Genomic DNA, 25,545 nt, shown 5'->3' on the forward strand with positions numbered 1-25,545 from the left:
GGAATAATCAAATAACATAAACCATATTTTTTCTGTTTTTAGAATGGGGCTCAGAATATAGATTTATAGGTGTCTTATCAATTGATAAAATTTCAGTTCGTATGTCAACATATGATAATTACCTTTTTAGATTATCTAGGCTATATTTATAATTGTGGTCCATCTTTTCCCTTTGACCAAGCATATATTCACCTATCTCTATGCTGATTTACATTCATGCTATGCATATACATTTTAATATTGCTTTATTTCATCTCTGAAAGGCAGACAAATATTCTCACAAAAAGTTGCAAAGTGAATTTTGCATTATTCAGTACTAAATATATATTTCATATCTCTGGGGCAAGACATTTGTCAGGTTCATAAAACTAGATATAGGGCTTCCCTGGTGGCGCAGTGGTTAAGAATCTGCCTGCTAATGCAGAGGACACGGGTTCGAGCCCTGGTCTGGGAAGATCCCACATGCCGCGGAGCAACTGGGCCCGTGAGCCACAATTACTGAGCCTGCGCGTCTGGAGCCTGTGCTCCGCAACAAGAGAGGCCGCGATAGTGAGAGGCCCGCGCACCGCGATGAAGAGTGGCCCCCGCTCGCCGCAACTAGAGAAAGCCCTCACACAGAAACGAAGACCCAACACGGCCAAAAATAAATAAATTAAAAAAAAAACCAAAAAAACTAGATATAACCATTCATAAATAAAAATCTCCCCAAGTGATGTTTAATGGAAGAGAATTAAGAAACCATAGAAAATGAATGAGAAAAGAAAAATATTATTTTCTGCAATTTATATTTTTTACTTGGGATTATACTCCATTTTGTATTTCTACTACTTAAAAAGATACTTTCTCTTTCTCATTGCTGTTTCAAAGACTAATATTACAATATTTTCCTTAAATAAAATAAAATTATTACTGAGGACTTTGAGTCACATTAATAAAATTATTCAACCAAAATTTATTGAATAACTACCCCTGGCTCAGGTATGTTTTGGACATACAGAGATGAATAAGTGATGTTTTGTGTCTTCATAGACTTCATTATCTGGGATATAAACAATTTACTCTAATAAATTTATTAGTACTCTAATAGTAGTATGAACAAATAGTTGGGGAGTACAGAGGGAAGAACTGTTAATTCTGTTAGAGCAGTTTGGAAATGATATTTGAGCTCGTCCTGGTAGGATGAATATAAACTTGCCTGATGTTGAAAAGAAGAAGGGGTGGGGAGGGAAAGGCATGGCATTCCCAGTAGAGTTCTCTCCTTGTCCTTTAAAAAAATGTGAACTTTTTAGGAATCTTAAGCATTGATACATGGTGAGCAAAAAAGTTTATGAGATGGCTGTTAAGGATGACTAAAATGGAAGAGTTGTTCGGGGGGGATCTGCATGATTCCCTTTTGAAATCAGGTTTTCAGCACACAGGAGAACTGAAAAGTTAGTGGTGTCTTGAGGAACAAACTCAAAATTGTAAGGAGGTGAGTCAACTGCATCTGCGTTTTTATAAATAGCAAATATGTGTACCTTAAGCATTAAAAACATTTGCGAAAAATTAGTTAATGCAGAACAGAAGATTCTCAAACCGAATACTTTGGGGAAAAAATCCATTTTCTCATTAATTGGAAGATTGTCAATGTAAAGGGATGGCAGTAATTCTCAGTTACTTTCACATAATCCTACTTAAGAAAGCAAGCACTGCGGGAGTATTTTCTGTTGATTCTTTGGTTTATCAACATGCCCCACAGGAGAAGACTTACACAAGCTGGACGATGAGCTCATTTATTAAGATACGTGGTGGTCACTGAATGCCATCATGTTTCTGACATGTTTATTCCTCCTGCTGATTTGCTGACTTTTCATTGTTGTTTCATGTTTATATTGAGGTCTGCTGAACATGTGAATATCCTAAGAGCTATCATCCCTGAAATATGTGTTCTTTAAGAATGAGGACTGCAGGTTCTCTGGAGTCTATCTTGTCTCTTTCTGCTGGCTCATATTCATGAAATGAGGGTTTATTCTTTAAAAAAAAAAGAAGAAAGAAAGAAATATATGCTGACCAGGAATGTCAGTCTGATCCATCGTCAATAAAGAACCATGCAAGAACAATTAACGAGTTGAGTTAATGTTTCACAAAATCAGGATAAACAAAAGCTAGCAGGATTCTTTCTTAGGCGTATTTCTCTTCATATGTACCTTTGATTTAAAAATCACTCTCCTCTAGGTTTTTATTTCTTCAAGATTACCAGTTGGAAACTGACTTTCTTCTTACAGTAATAAGATTGCTGGTACTCTGAGCATCATAGAATTGCAAGAATTAAGCAACAGAGTCCATGTAGAAGGTTTGGCACATAGCAAGCACCGAATAAATAGCATTTATCATCCTTGTGGTCACTACTACCAGGACCTCCACCACCACCTCCATCTTTGTCATTCTTGGTAAATGCTTACTCTCATGTTACCTGTTACTGCAGAGTCACTGACAGGTAATGAGGAATAGCCAGTTAGGTCTCAGACTTCAGGAATTCAGGAAGCCCGTCAACGTTGTGCACCGATAAGGACTTGGTCTAGACTGCATGCTCTTTGTCTGTGAAGACAGTGCCTGCGGTCCCCACAGAATGATTACAAAGCCCTGCATTGCATTTAAGGCCTTGGCATTAAGAAACTATTCCTTGAAAGGCGTGGTCTTGTTGAGGTGTGAGAATAAAGTCATACTGAAAAAATATAGAAAAGTTACCATGTTTCATAAATTCTAAGATGCAGATCTTTTTTCGCATTTTGTTTTGCCTGAAATCAGTGTGCATTTTAAAGTCGACGGCGTGTTATACTTCAACAGCATTTTTTTCTTTTAACATAGAGGATAATGCATCTTAAAATCGTTGGCATTTTAGATTTGATGACATCTTACAAATGCTTAACCATGTGGTACTCACGAGAAGGGTAGTGAGAATCTAGAAAAAGAACAGTCAAGACCAGACCTTAGGAGGCAGTCATGGGACTTGGGTGTAATCCGTGTATCTGACTGGGGTCAGTCAAACCCTCTGGCTTCACTGCCACTTTGCGGCTAATGTTTACATTCATCTGCTGTGCCATCCTAACTACTTCTGTGTTATTTCAGGCCCAGGTTTCTCATCTGGATTACTTTGATAATCTCCCTCTGTCCTCCTTCTTTTCTAACCTACCCTTTGAAATGCTCTAAGAGTCCTTTTAAAAACAGTCAGGTCTTGATACCGCTGTCTTCAACAGCCTCTAAAAATTGGCCTCCCGTGATGGCACAGTACAAGTTGGAAGCATGACCTGGTCCCAGTCCTGAATCTGTCACATACTAGTCACATGTCCCTGGGCAAGGTTGTCAGCCTCTCTGAACTGGTTTTCCTAATTATAAGATTGGGTTGATAACAATTCTTTATCTCAGAAGATCATAATGTTTGCTATTTACCTTACAAAGGGCTTGGTACATAGTGGATGTTTAGTAAATATTAGTGTTCTTGCTTAACTCAATTTCCTCATCTGTAAAATAGAGTTGATAATTTTTACCCTGCTACCTTGGTCGGATTGCTCTGACGATTGGTGGAAATAATTTACATGAAAGCATAAATTATTTTTATGCTTAAAATTATTATATTTTTATGCTTTAAATTACTATTTTATAAACTATAAAATGCTTTGTCAAATTAGGGATTATTTTTACCAAAGCATTCTAGGCCTTTAAGGAACTCATTCCAGGGTTTCTTTCCAGTTTAGTGTACTCCAGTCTATTCCAGTCACATACCTTCCTGTACATCCCCAGAATATGCCAGGTACTTTGACAAACTTTGTTCTGTATGTTTATGCTATAGGAATTTTACTCATCACTATATTCTGTAACCACATCCAGTAACGTCCAGTTCAAATATCCTTACCTTTTCTGATTCTACTAGAAAAAAAATTGCTTTTTCCCATTTTCCCTCAGAAGCTGTAGGAGTTTGGCCTTCTTTTTAATGTTGATTTTATTCTGATTTATATATTTAAAAAAATTTTTTTTTTCATTTAGTTTTGGCTGTGTTGGGTCTTTGTTGCTGCACATAGGCCTTCTCTAGTTGTGGTGAGCGGGAGCTACTCTTCGTTGCAGTGCGCGGGCTTCTCATTGCGGTGGCTTCTCTTGTTGTGGAGCACGGGCTCTGGTGCGCGGGCTTCAGTAGCTGTGGCACATGGGCTCAGTAGTTGTGGCTCGCGGGCTCTAGAGCGCAGGCTCAGTAGTTGTGGCCACAGGCTTAGTTGCTCCGCGGCACGTGGGATCTTCCCGGACCAGGGATTGAACCGGTGTCCCCTGCATTGGCAGGCTGATTCTTATCCACTGCGCCACCAGGGAAGCCCTCTTCTTATTTATATTGTGTTAATTGTTTTGTCTGTTTTCTCGTCCACTAGACTGACAGCTACTCAAAGGTAGTGACATGTCTAATTTAACAAAGCATTTTGTCCACAGAAATTGTGTAGAATTTGTTGAATTGAACAAGGTACACGAAGGCAAGCACAAAGGCATTCTTGACAACGGGGTTAATGGCTGAAGAGGTAATGTACATGGAACTTGTAGAACCCAGTCGTGTTGACTGGAATGGCTGGAGTGTTTGGGAAAGTTGTGAGAAAGAAGTTTTGAAAGGTAGAGTAGCATCTGTTTATGGATGTCCCCAACACCAGCCAGAGAAGATGGAACTGTATCAAGACAACCATTTTCAATTGTTATTTACCAGCAGAATTTTCTTCTCACATTTTTACAACAAAACCCCAGTGTACACGAAAGAGAAAAATGGAGTTGCTTTGGTTGATAGAGACACTGGATTCCCACCCTCCCTGGGAATCCTCTCCCCCATTAACATCATGTTTGTTCCTCAGCAGAACAGTTGGAGTTTCATGAAGCAAGGTTTGAAAGTCAGTGTATTACAGATTAGGTTGGTACCTTCTTGTGCAGGAGAATGACATGATGGGAATTACGCTTCACATCTGGTAGCAATGTGAAAGATAGATTGGAGAGGAGGTGTTTGATTTCCTTTTTAATTGCTTCATTTTCTTTCTGTACTACCTCAGAATAACTGCCAGTCTTCAAGGATTATCCTGTTGAACAGTTTTTCCTACTGCATGCTCTCTCAACTTCTTGCAGAGCTATTGTCTCAGTTTTACTAATCTTCACTCTGGTGACTGAGCTGAATGCCTAGATGTCTGACTTTACTAACTAAATATTTCCCAGGGTGTCAAGACCTATCACTTCTGCTTATTTAGTGTACCTGTGCCACGTTTGGGCAGGTTTTTGTTTTTTTTGTAGGCAATAATATTAGTTTTTAGCCCTGCTATAGCTTGTGCTTTGTTCCTGTCTTCTACTGCTTGTTCAAAAACGTACTTAAAATGGGCCCTTGGGAAGATGATTGTATTGAATTGTTGTATCCAGAATAATTATATACTAATTCAAAAGGAGATGAATATCCAAGTGATAGAATAAAATGAGTGATTAGTTAAGATACAATGGGTTTTGCTTCTAACAGGAAAAGTTTCCATCTATCTGGCTTCCCTCAGAGGACTGTATTCTAAACCTGAATTTCCTCATACCTATATGTAGGTTATAAAATTAAAAAAACAAAACAACACATTTATTTTTATTCTACTGGGGCAATATGGTCTTTTGGCTAAGACTTAGAAATTAAAAGCTTAATATATCTATCTGTTGGTTGTATAGACATCTTACATCAAAGTAATTAGTAATTTGGAGATAAAAGATTAATTGTGTACCACCTAATAAGGAGGAATATAATTATCTAAGCCAGTTACAATCTCACACATTTTTCATTTAATATATGAATAAGTGGCTAATATAATTTCTTTTTCTGAGACATATTTTTTTAAATGTTAAGATTTATCACTAATCTTTGGGTTTGATCATGCCTTTGGAAGGAATTAGTGTTTTCTTTATAGAATTAAAAGGCAAAATTTGTTGAGGGAGTATAGAATAATTTAGAAAGAAATCAGTAATTTTTCCCATTTTTACTATTAAGTTATAAGCAGTTATTTTGAATGGTAGTATGAAAAGGTGTGTGTTTGTGTTTTAAGCAGGATGCTGTTAAATTAAGAAAAATAAATGAGGTGATTTTTCTGGAATCCTGCATTATGGAGATCAGCTGATTCAGGAGCAGGCATTTTCCTACATACTACGAAGCTTTAAATGTTAGAGAGTAGAAAGGTGTCTAGTCTGTTCAACCCCAGACCACCAGAAAATTTATTTCCCAGCTTCCTTAATTCTTTTAACATCTTTTTTGGAGTATAATTGCTTTACAATGGTGTGTTAGTTTCTGCTTTATAACAAAGTGAATCAGCTATACATATACATATCTCCTTCCTCTTGCGTCTCCCTCCCACCCTCCCTATCCCACCCCTCTAGGTGGTCACAAAGCACCAAGCTGATCTCCCTGTGCTATGCGGCTGCTTCCCACTAGCTATCTGTTTTACATTTGGTAGTGTATATGTGTCCATGCCACTCTCTCACTTCATCCCAGCTTAACTCTTATTCTAATATAAAGCTAACATTTAATGAACCGTAACTCTGACCTGGGCATGTGCTAAATGTTTTATGTATGTCATGTCATTTAGTCCTCAATAATCTCTGAAGGGTAAGCTAGGTGCGGTTGTAATCATCTGCATTTTACAATGTAGACACTGAGGCTTAGAAGTAAAGTAACTTGCCCAAGATGAGGTAGTTTGTAAATGGCCGAGGTAGCATTCAAATTCCTTGATGTCCGACGACAAAGTAATCTTCACATTGTGTGGTTTCCTTATGTTGCTTTTTTGGCCAACACTATGCATTATGCCTTGAGTCTATGAAAACGCATTAGAAGACTATGCCCATGTAATGTTTGTAACTGAATTGGGTATGCAAATCACACACTCTTGAAATAATTACATGATGACTGTGTGATGGTTTATTTATACACTAGGTTGAGGTAATGTGTGTCATGCTGCACGTATCACACTGCACCACACTTCCTTCTCCATGTAAGTTTGAAGTACAGGTATTTGCCATCTGATGTGGGTTGCCTGGATGCTCATAATCAGTGAAATAATTCCTCTTCTTAAAAATTATTTTGAAAATATGTATTTTAGTGTTAAATAGCAAGCTATTTTAAAGTAAAATCACCCTGGATCCAGATATCTATTTTAAATACTTATGTTGTAGAGACAAGTAACTTACTTAACCAAATAATTCAGTGAACCTTCACTAAGAACCTAATATGGGCTAGGTACCATGCTGGATGTCAGGGACTGGCTATGTGGTACAGTAAAAGACAGATGGATTTGTAGAATAGTTACTGAGCTAAGCATAGGGCCTGGTACATACAGAAAGTACTAAGAAATGTTTATTAACTGAAAGGAAGGCCAGAGTTGAAATTGTGGTCTATCTAAAATGGGCAAATTAGTTAGTGTTCTTAGTTTGTTTCTTCATCAGAAATAAAGGGTAATAAAATCCACATCAGAAGGATTGTTGTCAAGATTAAATGAGTTAATCAACAAAACGAAAAGACAGCCTACTGAATGGAAGAAAATATTTGCAAATGATATGACCTATAAGGGATTAATATTCAAGATATATAACAGCTCATACAACTCAACATCAAAAAAACAAACAACTTGATTAAAATATGAGCAGGAGAAGTGAATAGACATTTTTCCAAAGAGGAAATGGAGATGGCCAACAGGCACATGAAAAGATGCTCGACATCGCTAATCATCAGGGAAATGCAAATCAAAACCACAGTGAGATATCACCTCACACTTGTCAAAATGGCTATAATCAAAAAGAACCCAAATAACAAATGCTGGCAAGGATGTGGAGAAAAGGGAACCCTTGTCACTATTGGTGCGATGTAAATTGGTACAGCCACTGTGGAAAACAGTATGGAGGTTCCTCAAAAAACTAAAAATAGAACTACCATATGACCCAGCAATTTTACTTCTGGGTATATATTCAAAACAAAAACAAAAACACTAATTTGAAAAGATATATGCATCCCAAAGTTCATAGAATTATTTACAGTTTCCAAGGTACAGAAGCAACCTAAGTGGCCATCCACAGATGAATGGATAAAGAAGATGTGGTTAATATACACAATAGAATACTACTCAGCCATAGAAAAAAACAAACCTAATTTTGCCATTTGTAGCAGCATGGATGGACTTTGGAGAACATTATGCTAAGTATTAAGTTGGACAGAGAAAGACAAATACTGTATGATATCACTTATATTTGGAATCTAAAAAAATATAACAAACTAGTTAATGTAACAAAAAAGAAGCAGATTCACAAATAAAGAACAAACTAGTGGTTACCAGTGTTGGGGGGGCGCAGTGTAGGGGTGGTGGAGTGGGAGGTATTGGGTTGGCCAGAAAGCTCGTTCAGGTTTTTCCATACAGTCTTTTGGAAGAACCTGAACGAACTTTTGGGCCAACCCAATACAAACTATTGGGTGTAAAATTGCTCAAGGATTTACTGTACAGCACAGGGAATATAGCCAATATTTTGTAATAACTGTAAATGGAAAATAACCTTTAAAAATTACATAAAATGCTTAAAATTTTTTAAAAAAAAAGATTAAATGAGGTAAGATATGGAAGTGTGTCCAGGAGTGTGTCTGACACATATCAGATGGTTAATAATTGTTAGTAAAATAGTGAAAAATAAAGAACACATTTCCCTCTTCTCAAGGCGTGTCAAGGTTTAGGACAGGGGATTCTTATACATTATGAAGTTGGACTTTAGTTGTCATTTCCCTGTATTTGCTTTAAAGTTCTGTCTGAGCTTCACTAATAATCCAAAGGGATTTCGGACTCTAAGAAGAAAACACGTGCAAACATACCCACACACTTCCCCGCTTCTGCCCTCTTACTTAATTCTCCTTCTCTCGTTCACAACTTTATTGCTTAAACCCATGAAATATTTTTACATTTAGATGTCGTCTATAATAACAAAAGAACATGGGAAATGAGCAGAAGTAGCAGAATTGTATTATTGGATTAAAATTTGGTTACAGAAAGAGGTGTGTAGGTATTGAAATTTCAACAGCTTATTTTTTCCTCACTTCTACACATTTTATGGTTCTTATAAACAGATTTATTGCATTTTTTCCTCGTGATTGAAAATCGACAGAAATAAAGCCTAGTGATGCCAAAGGGATGTGATGTATGTGTGACACAGGCTGCTGTTTGTGCCCATCTGCACAGAATGCCACGTATTTTAAAGAACTTTTTCCTCTCTTTCTTAATAGGAAGAGAAAATGATCTGTTTTTCCTTTTAGACAACAGTGAACTGATTTGTTTTGGTCCCTATTGCTGTTTTGTTTTTTTTTTAACATCTTTATTGGAGTATAATTGCTTTACAATGGTGTGTTAGTTTCTGCTTTATAACAAAGTGAATCAGTTATACATATACATATGTTCCCATATCTCTTCTCTCTTGCATCTCCCTATTGCTCTTTTTAGGAAGAATTGCTAGTGTGAAATATACTAAATGCAAAGCTGTGTTTTCGCTTAAGGTCAATTCATATTTTAATAATGTGTTTTTTGCTTTGTCTATCTTTAGATTTAACCATTTAAAAATTTTGATTGCTAAACTGATCATTTTATACGTAATTGTTTAAATCCCACAGGTCATTTGATGACCTTTCTATATTTTTTGATTTTATGGATGTCTTTGTTTGAAGATTATCATATCTTTAATGCTAAAAATGCCTCACTTTTTCTGAAATTGGATTTGAATCATCATTAAAGGATAGAATGCTATGACTGTAAGGTGGCATTAAAAAGCTAGAAACACTTATTAAATTTAAACTATTACTTTCAGGCACAGATTTTCAACCCTTTTAGAAATACTTTTGAGTTAAAATTGAAATGTCAAATAACATAAAATTTAAAATACATATTTGGTTCAGTATTACCATCATATAGTATTAAATATTAAACATTAATTTATTTCATGCTGCTGGCAGGACACAATGATTCAGGGTTTAATGAAAAAAGTATTGTCTGCTTGATGACTTCCATGTATTGTAATAGAACTGTGAGTGTTTATTTACTATGGATTAATAGGCTTTGTTCTGCTAGTGCATACTTAAATATGATTTATAAGTCATGTATGAATATACTTATTTCAGACACAATCTATAACTGAAATCCACAAATTCTCTTTTTTGAAATATGCCTTTGTTTCTTCTATGAAAGGAGTATTTATGAAAAGATGCCTCTGCCTTATACACTACATTGCTTACAGTAACCAAGGCCTCATTAAAACCAGTTGCTTTGTACCCAGTTGTAGGTTTAATGTAGGTAGTAAAATCTGGCTAAATGAATCTGAACAGAAATCTGCTTTCAATAAAGGGAATGAATCTAAAACAATAGAATGTACTACTTAGAGCAGAATTAAACAGAAATCTTTAACAGAGAACAAATTTATTTCATTATATTTTGGAGTCAGTGTAATTATACGTATGATTTGTTCCTACCACTGAATGTGTGACCTTGGGCAAGTTACTGATTTCTCTGTGCTTCAGTTTCTTTACCTGAAAAATGGGTATAATAATAGTTCCTACCTGATATAGTATACCTGGAATTGTGCCTGGCACTTAGCAAACACTGTGTAAGTGTTATCTTTTGTTATTGTATGATATGTAGAGTAGGGTAGGGAAATGGGAATAGAGGAGGAAACCCTTCAAAGTCAACTGAAATAGCACACTGTCAAGGGCCCTTTTAGGGATGCAGGCTGGCTGTTGTTGCACTTGAGATGAGCTCCAATCACAAAGTGATAACATTCTATGGATGGTGTCTTATATCTACAACCTACCTATAAATATCTCAAGCCACTACTATTTGAAGTCAGCTCAGGTTACTTTCTATTATGAGAAAAAAATTGTTCCTCTGTGAAGTTCCTTTCCCTCACCCCCAAACCTCAAATCCAGCAACACAATCCTCACCTCCAACACAAATAGACTACCCACTCCCAACTCAAATCTGTGTTGGTTCTACCTATTGATTTTCTTTGAATTAAGAAATCACATCTGAAACAAACTTCCAGAACTACATGTAGGGTGTCTTTAATTTTTAGAAGAGCTTAAAGTAGTTGGCATTCAGGTTTTCATTTTAGTTTATTGATCTCTTAAAGCTATTAACTATTATTCAAAGATGGCTACCATTTTTGGTTTTTATTGAGGTATAAATGACATACAACACTATATTCGTTTCAGGTGTACAACATAATGATTCAATATTTGTGTGTATTGCAAATTATCACCACAATAAGTCTAGTTAACATCTGTCACTGTACATCCTTACAGACTTTTTCTTTATGAGAACTTTCAAGATTTTCTCTCTTAGCAACTTGCAAATATGCAATACAGCATTACTAATTGTAGTCACCGTGCTGTCCATTACATCCCCTTGACTTATTTATACTATAACTGGAAGTTTATACCTTTTGGCCCCCTTAACCCATTTTGTCCTCCCCCAGCCCTCCACCTCTGGCAACTACCAATGTGTTCTCTGTATGTATGAGCTCAGTTTTTTTTTTTGTTTTTTGTTTTTGATTCCACATATAAGTGAGATCATAAAGTATTTATCTTTTTCTGTCTGATTTATTTCACTTAGCATAATGCTCTCAAGGTCCATCCCTGTTGTCTCAAATGGTAAGATTTCTTTCTTTTTCATGGCTGAATAACATTCCAATATATGTATGTGTATTTATTTATTCTCACCAACACTTGTTATTTCTTGTCTTTTTGATAATAGTCATTCTGACAGGTATGAGATACCTTTCTGTGGCTTTGATTTGTATTTCTCTCATAATTTGTGGTGTTGAGTACCTTTTCATGTGTCTGTTGGCCATCTCTGTCTGTTTACATCTTCTTTGGAAAAATGTCTCTTCGTATCCTCTGCCCATTTTTAAATTAGGTTGTTTGTTGTTTTACTGTTAAGTTGTTGGAGCTCTTTATATATTTTGAATATTAACCCCTTATCTGATACATGATTTGCAAATATTGTCTCCCATATGGTAGGTTGCCTTTTCATTTTGTTCATGATTTTCTTTGCTGTGAAGTAGCTTTTTAGCTTGATGTGGTCCAGTTGTTTATTTTTGCTTTTGTTGCCTTTGCTTTTGGTGCCAGATGGCTGCCTTTTTAAAGTTTGATTTAGGACAGTTGTATTTGCAGTCTAAAGTTTCATAGTCATCTTTAAAAGTATCTATCAAACTTACTTTTTTCTTGTTTTGCTTGGTAAAATTATAAATGCATGAAAATAGCCTTAAGAAATGGAACTTCAATTGTAATTTAATTTCTGATTCAATTAGACACATGCTACCATTTTGTCAGTGTTATAACCCTATTGACTATTTCTGATGTTACCAGCGGGCTCCTTTTGGATTATTCAAGGTGTTATATAAGTGTAATGATGGGCACTTTTTCATGAATTAAAACCTGGGGGAAAATTCATGTAAATTTTATGTCTTTTCTACGTCTTGTGTGGAATGTTGCCTAACAATAATAGTGATATCATCCTATGTTTTGTTGCACTTACAATTTTCACATCTTGTTCATGATCTCAGTTGATCCTCAGAAGAACACTGTGAAGCAGGTAGATGGTTTCCTCGTTCTTTTGATGAGGAAGGTGAGGCCAGATTGGTTACATAATTTGCCCAGAGACGTGGGTCTACAGTCCAGGCTTTCGGAGCTTGAATGCAGAGCTGTCACGTGAGGATTAGAACATAAGCACAAGGAAGCCCAGGAGCAGCTTTGATTTAGGAAAAGAAGTATTTAAATACTGATCAGTAGTTGATAGTGGAACAAATGGCTCAGACTAAGCTTTATCAGGAAAACCGTGCAGAAGAGGCAGCCTTTGTGAACTAGTGAAAGCAGGCACTTAGATCTGAATTGAAGTTAAGTTTCCAGACTTAGAGGAATTAGTTTGTGTGTACTAATTGGCCTGATTTCATCAAAATTACTTTCCAATAAAATATTGTCTCTGGAGAAGTTTTGAGTTGGAAAGAAGAGCAACTTTTGGATGAGACAGGAAGATTTTAAATCTTGTGAAATCTTTTCAAAATCCAAAATCAGTGTGTCAGAGCCCAGCTTCTGTTTTGTGACCAGACTTTTCCTGTGTATATTACATTGATTAGAGGGCATGATTTGATTATGTGGTCAGGGAACAGTCTGGGCAAAATCTTTAAATCATCAGTCTTTGTCTTACTGGCCCCAGCGTCACTTTCTTGTGGTTATTTTTCAGTTTTATGAAACAGTTTACTCCCAAACACTTTCTCAATGACTCAACGTCCTAATCTTTTACTTCAGAATTTGTTATCAAAAGAGATACTCTCCAAAAACAACAACAAAAAAACAAAAAACAAAACAAAACAAAACAAAAAGAGATACCCTCACTCCCTGATAACTATTTAAATTGAGACCCAAACCTTATGTCAAGAGAATGAATCTTTCTGCAACTTTGGGTTTCGGCAAATTGGCGGGAGGGATTTTGGTGATTAGGCAGAGTAAAAGCAGGAAAGGGTGTGTTCCCTTTGCTCATGAAAACACTGTAGTTCTGAGGTAGCATTTATCCATAGCAGCTACCCAACCCAGGTAATAATCATCCAGATTCTAGAATACCTGGATTCTTTTTTTTTTAAACATTTTATTTTTATTTTACTTTTTGGCCGTGCCATGCAGCATGTGGGATCTTAGTTCCCCGACCAGGGATTGAACCCGCACTCCCTGCATTGGAAGCACAGAGTCTTAACTACTGGACCGCCAGGGAAGTCCCCCTGGATTCTTTTAGGAGGAAAAGACTACTAAAAATTTTCAAAGCAGACATTCATTGTAACCCGCTTGAATTTATCCCTGTGAAGAAAATAGGTGACACTTAGCTAGAAAATAAAAAGTGTTACAGTAGTTTTTGTTTTCTTTAAAAAGCCTTTTAAGGTCGTGTATTTAATCACAAGAAATGAAACTTGAGTTTTTAGCATTGTACTTGTAACACATGAAGTTCGAGATCTGGGGCTCGAGATATTTCCTCCCAAGCTGCACAAGTACTTTGAAATGCCATTACCTGCTGGAGTCCAGCATCTGGCAATTTGTTATACTGAGCAGCTAATTTTTCATTGTGGTTCCTCTGGGGGCTCAGTGCAAAGTCATACAACACAACTGACATAGCGGAGTAGCAGCCTGAATTCAGATCAGGAGCCAAGTGTGTTTACAGCTCTATAACCTTCAAGCCTAATAAGGGAGTTGTTTTAGCATTTGGCCTATTAGTACATTTAGTGGTTGGATGTGTAATCTGGGTATTTGACATCTGTAACTAACCAAGACATATGCCGGATGTTATTTTCTCCATAAAAGCATTTACTTATCTGAATAATTGGAACTTAGATGTCTTCATCCCTACTTCAGATACTATAATCATATTCAACAGTGTAAAATGTTGGAGTCAGGCAAGTTGGGCTCGAATTTTGGCAGAAACACTGTGTCATTTGGACATCTCTATGCCTTAATTTCCACATCTGTGAAATGAGGATGCTAAAAATAGCAACTTCATAGGGCTCCTGTGGGGATTAAGTAAAAATCGTAGTTATACTATTAATGCACATTATAAAGTACCTAGTAAGTGCCATTTATTTCATTTGATAGAATTCATTTATGAATATGAAGCTTTTTTGATCATAACAAATATATAATATATAACATGAATAATTCACTCTTCATAAGTTTTACTGGCTCTGAAGTAATATGGAGCATGGATTGAATTTCTCCACTTATGATAATGACTCCACTTGGAAACCTCATTACTTGGAATTGGTGCTCTTTCCACTATGACAGGAACCTTAGCTACTCAAATAGACTCAGTTGGACTGTCCAGTAGAAAAATGTATATTTGTACTCCAGGTAGGATCTCATTTGAATAACTAGAGCAATGTCCAATTCAATATAATAAGCACATTTATATTTATATTTATTCAATGTAAAGAATACCTTTGAACAATAAATTTTATAGACTATACTTAAAATTCTCTATTTTCCTTTATGTGTACATTATATGTAATAAGTATACTTGAATATCTTTATAATTAAAAATTTTTTTTTTAATAAACAGGATTGGTAGTCATAATTGTAGGCTGGAGCTTATGAATTGGAGATGTACAGTTTTGGAAGTGCCCTTGTTATCAAGGAAATCACCTTCTTTTCACTAAATCAATAGGGCTTCTTCAAGTTCCACATCTCCTAGCTCACTGGAGTCTTGGTCTTGGCCTCTTCTCCTTTGTTGGCAGCTTCCTGGTTCTTGGCATGTTCATTTCGGGTATACCACTGTCAGCCTGGTGCCATCCTGGGTGCTAACGTCAAGAAGGTAATTTTATCAGGAAGAAATAAATGTGCCTATTTACCCTCTGCAGTCCCCACCCAAACTCCATCTCAAGTGAGCATCACACCCTGATTTATTGTCTTTTTTTACTTTTATTTTTTTAAGCTGTTGGAAAATAAATTCCTTTGATTTCATGTCACATTTCTCTCTCAGGTCAGAGCATCTCATCAATATTAATGCTCCAACTCAAATGAGAATGCTGTATTGGTGTGTAATTCATACTCTGCACAGGTGCTGACATGATCTTAAGAAGGTGAAGGCCCTAAATCCCTTAGGTTATTAAGTAGAAGCCCTCCCATTCCCTAATTATTTAGCCATTTGTTGCCTGCATAGTGAAAAAGATTGCTCTTTAATTCAGTCTGGTCCCTTACATTTGATGAAAAGCTCATTACCCAGTTTTGTCATGGATGAAGCTGTATGTTTGACTCTTTTCTCATTTGGATGCTAAATTGGTAAGGGAAGCATAGTAACTTGGCTGTCACCTCCCACTCTCCAATTTCATTTTCTGGTAACCTCCCAGGCTTTGTCATCTCTTGAATTGCTTGTCCTTTTTTACATGCCATATCAGTGGTTGGTTCCCATGTGAACTGGGTCAGCCAGGCTCATGGCCACTGACTTCCCTGGAGTAAACCTTTGTTACGAATTATAGATCTTGTGATAACCACACATAATCAGAGGGAGAGATGGCCATTATTTCTCTTTTCTTCACAGCACAGTCCCAGTAATGAGTTCATTAGATATAGGACTTCGGTATGTATAAATTTCCATATGTATGTCTGGCTAGAGAAAATTCTCATTCACAAATGTCCTTGACTTACAAAGTCAATTAAGGATGTAATTATTTGTGATACAGGAGGATGCACCATAGTGTTCCTTTAAATCAGAAACCTTACTGAAACTTAGATGTTTCAATCAATGAAGGGAAGGGAAAGGAAGGGGAGAAAAGGAAAGGGTAAAGGAAAGGGACGTGTGAGCAGATCTGCCCTACAGTGTGGTATGACTAGGATCATCCCGGAGCTGCACAGCTCTAATCTGGCACACTTGAATTTTGGTTAAAAAGCGATGCAAGATATTTTTCTTCGCAGTCAAGATACATGCTGTAGGCTTAGTGGAACCAAAAGACCCTGTGTTCCTGGATCCATATTACATGAAAACTTGGCTCATAAACCAGACCTAAGTTCTGCCCTTTGGACTAATGGCTCACCTTGATCCAGCGTTCAAGGCCTCCAGCAGTTCCTACCACATGACTTCACTCTCCTTCCTGTGCAGCCACAACCATTTCCCCAAGACAGTATGTTAATTAAGAGACTTGGTATTGAGTGTAACAGAAACCAACTCTGGCTAGCTTAGGTCAAAGGGGAATTAGTTGACAGAACCTTGGATTATTTCATGAGATCAAACAAATTCCTTGGTAGCCAAGCCAGAACTCGTGGACCTGTACATCCTCTGGAATGCCCCCTTAGATGCGACCACTCCACCAGTGTCCTGTCTCTGAGTGTCTATGTTTCAAACCTTTGTACCCTAGAATGGGAATCTGTTTGGACTGGTTTGGGTTAGGCATCAGTCAGCAGGGCCATATAGCTCAGCAATGAGCGTTTGGTAAACATTTCTAGAAAAGGGGAGATTGTTAAACTAAGTTATCCCATGACATGACTGCTTCATAATCCATCTGCTGTCCAATCTTCATCTCTGTATTTATGATGTTCTTTCTACTTGTCCCCTCTGCCAGGCAAAATCTTCTCAATGCAGTTCACGGTCTACCTCCTTTGTGACGCCTTTCCTGACCATCAGGTCAGAATTACAGCATTCTCCTGCTTTCCCACAGCATATTACTAATGTCTTTGATGTAGCACACACCATTATTTTGTTCTTCTGATAAACTGAGATGTTGACTGCTACCAGACAATGATTTCACTTTCTTTCCAGCTGCTAGGAAAGCCAGGGCTAAGGTTTACATTCAAGTACTATGGCTTTCTTTAGTCAAAAAAAATTTTTAGTATGATCTTTCTCTTCTCTTCCCCTTTACCACCTGGCTTTTGTCTTTGTCCTTGTGGTGGGATCCTTGATCTTATGGTACCTGTGGTTTTATTTCACAAGAAACATGAATAGTAAGAGAAAAGACTGCATTTGTCACACAAGTTCTTTTTTGGTGCCCTTGCAGTACCTGGAATAACTCTGACCACAGCTCTGCTCTCACCTTGGTCTGTCACAAACTATGCCCATTGTCCAAGGCTTTACCCAGCTGTCACCTCCTTCATTAAGCCTTTCCTTACCATCCCGATCCCACACCAAGATGTCAGAGATATAGACTTATTTTTCTCCTGAAGATACTTTTATTCACACTTTACATAAAGCTTAACACATATATTTGTCATTATTATTGTTGATGTTGTTGTTATCATTTTTATTAGGGGTGGCTTAGGAAGGCTGATGGAAATTTGGAGAGGCGGGCTAAAATTTCCCAAGCCTTGGCAACCCCAGTACTGACTGGATTTTAGTTTTGATTCTGCCACTTGCTTCCTGGCTGATCTGGTCAAGGTCAAGTCATTCCCCTTCTCTGGGCTTCAAATAATTTCATTTTTCAAAATGTCTTTATTGACTGTTACAACTGCAAAGGTGATTATTAAAAGCCCCTGTAAACCTTTAAATATCTGTAGAACTAGAAGAAGAAGTGAGAGCAGCCCTGTAGCCTCCTAGACTTTTTTTCATGTGAATATATGTAAACATCAAAGCATTTTAACCTAGATTACGTCATGCCGTCCATACCATATGGCAACTTAATTTATTTTATTCCCTTAAAAATATTGATTTCAGCAATACATTAGTATCTATCATTTGTTTTATCTGCTGCATTATAAAGAAGAACTATAGTCTAACAATCCCCTATTGATGAAAGTGCCCTTTAAATTTTAAGCTTTTCTTAAAACGAGGAAAGTAATATATGCACGTAGTTTCTTTTTAAGTATAAAATGAAAATGTTCCTTCCTCCAACATCACTCTCTCTGAAAAAAAAACCAAACACTTCTAAAATGTATTATTTTTGTTCTTCTGATGGCTACCATAATAGTTTTAAATAATATGTTCCTACATTTCTTGATTTTTCTTATAGTATTATTTTACATTGCCATAAACTATTAAATTCTTTTCCATAACTAGAACTCAGTCCTCTGTACTTTCTCATTAGTTGAGTTTAGGAGGCTAAAAAACCAATAGACAGCATTTACAATATTCTAATTATATAAATATTATTAAGCATAGAACTAAGTATGGTGGCAAGGTGAACCGACCCACAGAAGAGGAAATGCCATTAATCCTGTCTTCTTTAAAGGAAAATATTCCAAGAATCAAGGTCAAGTGGATTCAATCTGCTGCAGTTGTTTCTGACATCTCAAGTTATCTTTTTTCTTAGATTCTTTGTCATTTCATTTAAGTAACTCTCCAAATATTTATTTTTCATATAGGAATCATGGATAGTATTAAATGGCTTATATCCATGCATATTTGAATATTTTTTATTGTTGCCTTAATTAATAGATAGTTTTGACGACAAATGATTTTTGGCTAAAGTTATTTTCCCTGAGAACTTTGAAAATATTGCTCCATTATCTTCTAGAATCCAGTGTGGCTCATGAGAAATGTAATTTTAGTGTAGTTCTTGTATCTCTTGCAACTTACTGTTTTCTCTCTAGAAGTATGTAGGGATACACACACACACACACACACACACACATTTTTTAATCCATGGAATTATAACTGAGAAGAGTAATATCTGACTATTAGATTTTTTTTTTTTAATCTGACCCAACACATAGTGAGTTTTTTCAATATGAAGACTGGTATAGCTTTTATCGGCTTTGTGTAGAATTCTTCTATGATTTCATTTATTATTTTCTCCCCTCTGTTTTGACTATTATCTGCTTCTGAAAATCCTAATAAAAAGATCTTGATCTTCCTAGATGTTAACCTCAAAGTCTTTTATTTCCGAAATTATCCATTACTTAGTCCTTTTTCATACATATTCTGGGAGTTTTTCTGAACTTTACTTTCAAAGTCAGTCTTTGGCTATATTTATTCTATTAGTTTGTCCATATATTGAATTTTTTCTTTTTTAAATCATGGGGCAATTCTTAGGAAAAATTTTAACTATTTCAATATTGTTTTGATTCCTACCTTGAAAAGTTGGTGCAGAAAGAATTCTTAGTTCATGGACAGAGAACACAACAGATTGAGAGTTAAGTCAGAAAGAAACATTTTCAAGGTTTTAAAATGTTTTTTTCCCTCTTATTTGGAGGTAAAAGGTGATTATTTTAAGGGAAAAAGCCAACTCACCTCTCAATCTAATGTGAAATACAACCTGAAATGTAGCCTATCGTCAATAAAAACTTTATACTCTGTCCATGCATACTTTTGGGTCATATGCATAATTTGGGTCAAATTTAAAACATATGTCCAGGCAACCACAGATTCGATCGACCACTGTTACAGATTTTGCCTAGCCTTGTGGTTTAGGAGAAGGATAGTAGTAGATAAAAAGGAAAATATATATTAAGAGAATCTCTGCTAAATTAGTTTCCATGTAAAAAAATATTTTATTATCATCTCTTACACACAGGAAACATTAACACAAAACACTTCCCTCCTTTATTTTATTGAACTCTAAAATACGCTATAAAAGGGGTTAGCTACAGTTCACGAATCAGCTACTCATCACTCAACTCCCACACCTGAAAGAGTCCAAGGACACCTAAATGCAATTGCATTGCACTTTTCACTTTCTTGAGTGACCCCATTTAAAATGCACCTTGAGACTAGCTGCAGAGTAGAATTTTTAATTCTGAAGTGCTGACTCACTTCATTGGAGAGAACGAGGCTTCCAATTTGTGAATGTGAAAGAAGTCCTGATTTTCTGGATCATTTTCCTCCATTCACTTTCAATAATGCTACCTTATAAATAGGATTTAATTCACGCAAAACAGCAAACTGAAAGCACCAGTGGTATGTACTGTAATAATTTATTTTCATATTTTTAAATGCCTTATTATTAATGGAAAATAGCTTTAAAGCCATCCATGATACGCTCTACAGCTAACTCAATTTGACAGTGAAAGATGCTATGTTGGTCCGTAATGGCAGATATAAAATATACACCATAAGAGCAGATCTTCTTCTGCATATATAATCACATTCTTTGTGCTTCATATTTTTCCGTACTATAAAAAGGGAGAGGAAGCACTACTTACACTGCTTTTACTGAACTTTTCCGCAGTGTTTTCTGTTGCCTACTATAAACATTTAAACATCTATTTTTACTGTCTAGTTACAACAGTTTTCTATACAGAAAAAATATATCAGTTCTAATATGAATTGGGTTTATATGAACTCCATATAAACATTATTTGTGAAATATTCTGAACGCATACAAAAATGATATCTCAATGATCTTCAAAATGCTGAGGTTTCAAGTTTCTATAATTCTGCTATCAGACCAGGCAATGTGTTCATCTCTGTGTGGCAGCCTGCCTTTCAGACATCATTAATGTTTTAGATTTTCATAAATTTTGCTACGGCCAACCAGACCAAGAACCTGGAATCTATAAAGTTGCTGAAGGAATTAAACAGCTACTAGCTTTTATTTTTTCCTTATGGTTTCATCTCCAAATAAAGCGAAACTTAAAAATTAGAATAAAGATTGGGAACAAAAATACTTTGGAACATGCTAAAGTATATAGTTTCTACTATATTAAGAAAAGAGCAGACACTCAACACCCTCAGGATAATCCCCAGCCCCCAAAGGGAGAGAGAAGTGAAACATTTTATAAATGAAACATCTCATCAAAATAATAGCAACTTGTACCTAAGAGGTAAAAACTTGAGATTTAAAGTAGAAAATGTTTGAAAAATGTTGTGATTCTGAGTAAGCCTTATGACATTTCTACACCACCCTTGAGTGGTGGTCCTCATCCCCACTGAGGACCTTATTTCTCAGTATTGCAAAGGTGATTCTTTCATGGTCAGACTTTACTCTGAATGCTGTATGAAAAGTTACAGCTACAGTTTTTCCAACACTGTAAGTACAAGTTCAACCATGTAATCATAGATAACATAGAAGGCCAAGGTCTCAGTCAATTACTAATTTAACCGTGTTTTCCTGCCCAGATATCCATTTGTTTTTGGTGATGGTAATAACAAAATTTTAAAATTTTATTAATTTATTTGTTTTTCATTTGGTTGTTTAATCATATTTTTGCTCCAGTTTGTTCCATAGAGGGTTTGAGAAAGCCTACAGTAAAAGTACATATGGTACATTAAAAATATCCAGGACAGGAAAACAAAATTTAAATAGGAAACCAAGACCAGAACAAACCCCAAGACACAAAGACTCAGGACCTTAAGTTCAGCAAATATTTTGTTCTTCTGATAAACTTTGATGTTGACTACAACCAAACAGTGATTTCACTTCCTTCCTTAGTGGGGAGCTCTGATAGGATGTGGCACTGCCATGAACCTGATGAGTGGAAATGGCTCCCTCTATATGTATATTTCCCCCAGAGCCTTGCTGTTGCCCATCTGAGGACCACAATTGTATTTAATTTACCTACATAGCCATGTATGGTTATGTATCCCTAAGCAGACTATAAGTAACTTGAGAGCAAGGATTATATTTTATAATTCTGCATCTTCCTCAGTGAATAACACATTAGTAAGTATATAGGAAGGGCATCGTAATCTGGCTTGAAGACAATGTGTTATTCATATTCCAGCAGAAATTGATAATGATTCTTCAATTTCAGTGAACTGGAAGGGGTTAAATATAGAATGATTAGGACAGAAACTAGTGTAGGGCTTATGACACTTCCTTTTTTTTTTTCCCTAAAAAAATTTTTTTGTAGCAGTTTATTTATTTCATTTTTTTATACAGCCGTTTCCTATTAGTTATCTATTTTATACATATTAGTGTATATATGTCAATCCCAATCTCCCAATTCACACCCCCCCCTTGCTTTCCCACCTTGGTGTCCATACGTTTGTTCTCTACATCTGTGTCTCTGTTTCTACCTTGCAAACTGGTTCATCTATACTGTTTTTGTAGATTCCACATATATGCATTAATATACAGTATTTGTTTTTCTCTTTCTGACTTAGTTCACTCTGTATGACAGACTCTAGGTCCATCCACTTCTCTACAAATGACCCAGTTTTGTTCCTTTTTATGGCTGAATAATATTCCATTGCAAGTATGTACCACATCTTCTTTATCCATTCGTCTGTCGATGGGCATTTAGGTTGCTTCCATGACCTGGCTATTGTAAATAGTGCTGCAGTGAACATTGGGGAGCATGTTTTCTTTTTGAATTATGGTTTCCTCTGGGTATATGCCCAGTAGTGGGATTGCTGGGTCATATGGTAATTCTATTTTTACTTTTTAAGGAACGTCCATACTGTTCTCCATAGTGGCTGTATCAATTTACATTCCCACCAACAGTGCAAGAGGGTTCCCTTTTCTCCATACCCTCTCCAGCATTTGTTGTTTGTAGATTTTCTGATGATGCCTATTCTAACCAGTGTGAGGTGATACCTCATTGTAGTTTTGATTTGCATTTCTCTAATAATTAGTGATGTTGAGCATCTTTTCATGTGTTTGTTGGCCATCTGTATGTCTTCTTTGGTGAAATGTCTATTTAGGACTTCTGCCCATTTTTCGATTGGGTTGTTTGTTTCTTTAATATTGAGCTGCATGAGCTGTTTATATATTTTGGAGATTAATCCTTTGTCCGTCGATTCATTTGCAAATATTTTCTCCCATTCTGAGGGTTGTCTTTTCATCTTGTTTATAGTTTCCTTTGCTGTGCAAAAGCTTTTAAGTTTCATTAGGTCCCAATTGCTTGTTTTTGTTTTTATTTCCATTACTCTAGGAGGTGGATCAAAAAAGATCTTGCTGTGATTTATGTCAGAGTGTTCCTCCTATGTTTTCCTCTAAGAGTTTTATAGTGTCTGGTCTTACATTTATGTCTTTCATCCATTTTGAGTTTATTTTTGTGTATGGTGTTAGGGAGTGTTCTAATTTCATTCTTTTACATGTAGCTGTCCAGTTTTCCCAGCACCACTTATTGAAGAGACTGTCTTTTCTCCATTGTATATCCTTGCCTCCTTTGTCATAGATTAGTTGACTGTAGGTGCGTGAGTTTCCCTCTGGGCTTTCTATCGTGTTCCATTGATCTATATTTCTGTTTTTGTGCCAGTACCATATTGTCTTGATTACTGTAGCTTTGTAGTATAGTCTGAAGTCAAGAAGTCTGATTCCTCCAGCTCCGTTTTTTTCCCTCAAGATTGCTTTGGGTATTCGGGGTCTTTTGTGTCTCCATACAAATTTTAAGATTTTTTGTTCTAGTTCTGTAAAAAATGCCATTGGTAGTTTGATAGTGATTGCACTGAATCTGTAGATTGCTTTGGGCAGTATAGTCATTTGCACAATATTGATTCTTCCAATCCAAGAACATGGTATATCTCTCCATACGTTTGTGTCATCTTTAATTTCTTTCAGCAGTGTCTTATAGTTTCCTGAGTACAGGTCTTTTACTTCCTTATGTAGGTTTATTCCTAGGTATTTTATTCTTTTCGTTGCAATGGTGAATGGGATTGTTTCCTTGATTTCTCTTTCTGACCTTTCATTGTTAGTGTATAGGAATGCAAGAGATTTCTATGCATTAATTTTGTATCCTGCAACTTTACCAAATTCATTGATTAGCTCTAGTAGTTTTCTGGTGGCATCTTTAGGATTTTCCATGTATAGTATCATGTCATCTGCAAACAGTGACAGTTTTACTTCTTCTTTTCCAATTTGTATTCCTTTTATTTCTTTTTCTTCTCTGATTGCCATGGCTAGGACTTCCAAAACTATGTTGAATAATAGTGGTGAGAGTGGACATCCTTGTCTTGTTCCTGATCTTAGAGGAAATGCTTTCAGTTTTTCACCATTGAGAAAGATGTTGGCTGTGAGTTTATTGTATATGGCCTTTACTATGTTGCGGTAGGTTCCCTCTCTGCCCACTTTCTGGAGAGTTTTTGCCATAAATGGGTGTTGAATTTTGTCAAAAGCTTTTTCTACATCTATGGAGATGATCATGTAGTTTTTATTCTTCAATTTGCTAATATGGTGTATCACACTGAATGATTTGCATATATTGAAAAATCCTTGCTTCCCTGGGATAAATCCCACTTGATCATGGTGTATGATCCTTTTAATGTGTTGTTGGATTCTCTTTGCTAGTATTTTGTTCAGGATTTTTGAATCTATATTAATCAGTGATATTGGTCTCTAATTTTCTTTTTGTAGTATCTTTGTGTGGTTTCGTTGTCAGGGTGATGGTGGCCTCATAGAATGAGTTTGGGAGTGTTCCTTCTTCTGTTATTTTTTGGAAGAGTTAGAGAAGGATGGGTGATAGCTCTTCTGTAAATGTTTGATAGAATTCACCTGTGAAACCATCTGGTCCTGGACTTTTGTTTATTGGAAGGTTTTAAATCACAGTTTCAATTTCATTACTTGTGATTGGGCTGTTCATATTTTCTATTTCTTCCTGGTTCAGTTTTGGAAGGTTATACCTTTCTAAGCATTTCTCCATTTCTTCCAGGTTGTCCATTTTATTGGCATAGAGTTGCTTGTAGTAGTCTTTTATGATGCTTTGTATTTCTGCGGTGTCCATTGTAACTTCTCCTTTTTCATTTCTGATTTTATTGATTTGAGTCCTCTCCCTCTTTTTCTTGATGAGTCTGGCTAAAGGTTTATCAATTTTGTTTATCTTGTCAAAGAACCAGCTTTTAGTTTTATTGATCTTTGCTCTTGTTTTCTTTGTTTCTATTTCATTTATTTCTGCTCTGATCTTTATGATTTCTTTCCTTCTACTAACTTTGCATTTTGTTTGTTCTTCTTTCTCTAGTTCCTTTAGGTGTAAGGTTAGGTTGTGTATTTAAGAATTTTCTTGTTTCTTGAGGTAGGATTGTATTGCTATAAATTCCCCTCTTAGAACTGCTTTTGCTGCATACCACAGGTTTTGGATTGTTGTGTTTTCATTGTCATTTGTCTCTAGGTATTTTTTGATTTCCTCTTTGATTTCTTCAGTGATCTCTTGGTTATTTAGTAACGTATTGT

At 36.0% G+C, this 25,545-nt stretch overlaps 1 protein-coding gene across 1 annotated transcript in view; it reads left to right on the forward strand.

The window, feature by feature from the left end:
* The window catches only part of SMYD3 (SET and MYND domain containing 3), a 724,816-nt gene that overhangs the window by 259,482 nt on the left and 439,789 nt on the right, over nt 1–25,545 (forward strand). The window lies entirely within an intron of this gene.

Source organism: Eubalaena glacialis, chromosome 3, assembly GCF_028564815.1.
Source record: "Eubalaena glacialis isolate mEubGla1 chromosome 3, mEubGla1.1.hap2.+ XY, whole genome shotgun sequence".
NCBI lineage: Eukaryota > Metazoa > Chordata > Mammalia > Artiodactyla > Balaenidae > Eubalaena > Eubalaena glacialis.